Consider the following 2141-nt stretch of genomic DNA (forward strand, 5'->3'; position numbering starts at 1 on the left):
ATAATATTTCCGATCATTTCCATACAATTAAAATCACGAGAAATACGCAGACGACAATCTATTACGATTTATCTTTCTTATTGTTGCATTAATAAAACTATTTTTATTCGCAAAAAAAAAAAAAAAAAAATCAACACCTCTGGGAGCGATCGGCGTCAAAATTGAACCAAAGCCTGTTTACATATGGATTCACATATATTCCAAATTTCAACCAGAACGTAGCATTACTTCTTGAGATAGGGCACTCAAAATGGAAAAAAAGAACGGGTGATTGCGCTACCCCCTTTTTAGCTGTTGACACAAAAATAAAATCAGTTCTTATACCCACTAAGGGCTACTTGCCGATAAATTTTTCTTTCATTCCGTTCATTATTTCTTGAGATACAGCAGTCACAATTGACGACAAAAAACGTTCTATAGCTCAACCCCCGTTTGAGTTATTGACACCAAAATTGAATCAGCACCTGTTCCTGTTAATACCAACATATGGACCAAATTTTGTTTGATTCCGCCAGTTACTTCCTGAGGAATAGCAAGCACGCGTAACTCGAAAAACGTCCCATTGCTCCACCCCCCTTGGAGGAATTCGCGCCAAAAACTAATGGGCACAAGTTCACATAGGGGCACATATGTGTACTAAATTTCGTTCGATTTCATGCGGTAGTTTTTGTTGTAGAGCGGCCACAAAAAACTGGTCACGCACAGACGTGACACACATACATACACACATACACACACACACACACAGACAGACAGACATTTTCCAACTAGTATGTTGTGGCCATCACGAAACTTTCTTCTATATTTTTCTTTTTTTTTCTGATCCCTCCCCATGCTTGACGAGGAAGCAATATTCCCAACAAAAACAAAATGACACATGCAAAAACTTGACGACTATCCCAATGTCTGAATTATTGCAAAAGCAAAGCAAAGAGCGAAAATTGAAAGTTATTTTAAAAGCCTTGCTTGAATGAATTACAAATATTTTATGTGTTAACAAACATAAGATGGAAACAGTTCAAAATTTTAAATCATTGAGATAATATTTCCTATCATTTCCATACAATTAAAATCACGAGAAATACGCAGACGACAATCTATTACGATTTATCTTTCTTATTGTTGCATTAATAAAAATATTTTTATTCGCAAAAAAAAAAAAATCAACACCTCTTGGAGCGATCGGCGTCAAAATAGAACCAAAGCCTGTTTACATATGGATTCACATATATTCCAAATTTCAACCAGAACGTAGTATTACTTCTTGAGATAGGGCACTCAAAATGGAAAAAAAGAACGGGTGATTGCGCTACCCCCCTTTTAGCTGTTGACACAAAAATAAAATCAGTTCTTATACCCACTAAGGGCTACTTGCCGATAAATTTTTCTTTCATTCCGTTCATTATTTCTTGAGATACAGCAGTCACAATTGACGACAAAAAACGTTCTACAGCTCAACCCCCGTTTGAGTTATTGACACCAAAATTGAATCAGCACCTGTTCCTGTTAATACCAACAAATGGACCAAATTTTGTTTGATTCCGCCAGTTACTTCCTGAGGAATAGCAAGCACGCGTAACTCGAAAAACGTCCCATTGCTCCACCCCCCTTGGAGGAATTCGCGCCAAAAACTAATGAGCACAAGTTCACATAGGGGCACATATGTGTACTAAATTTCGTTCGATTTCATGCGGTAGTTTTTGTTGTAGAGCGGCCACAAAAAACTGGTCACACACAGACGTGACACACATACACACACACACACACACACACACACACATACATACACACACACACACACAGACAGACAGACATTTTCCAAAAATGGTCGAAATGGACTCAGCACACCTCAAAACGTTCGAATCCGTCAAAATTCGAAATTCGAAAATTTGCACGAATCCAATACTTTCTTCTATATATTAGATATAGAAGAAAGTAAAAATGGTCGAAATGGACTCAGCACACCTCAAAACGTTCAAATCCGTCAAAATTCGATGTTCGAAAATTTGCACGAATCCAATACTTTCTTCTATATATTAGACTAGCATTCCCGTACCCGGCATTGCTCGGGTAATGGAATTAGCTGGGGTTAACAGTGCTTGGTGCACCTAGTTTCGAAAATCCCCTGTAATAATAATTAC

Source organism: Uloborus diversus, chromosome 9, assembly GCF_026930045.1.
Source record: "Uloborus diversus isolate 005 chromosome 9, Udiv.v.3.1, whole genome shotgun sequence".
Taxonomy (NCBI): Eukaryota; Metazoa; Arthropoda; class Arachnida; order Araneae; family Uloboridae; genus Uloborus; species Uloborus diversus.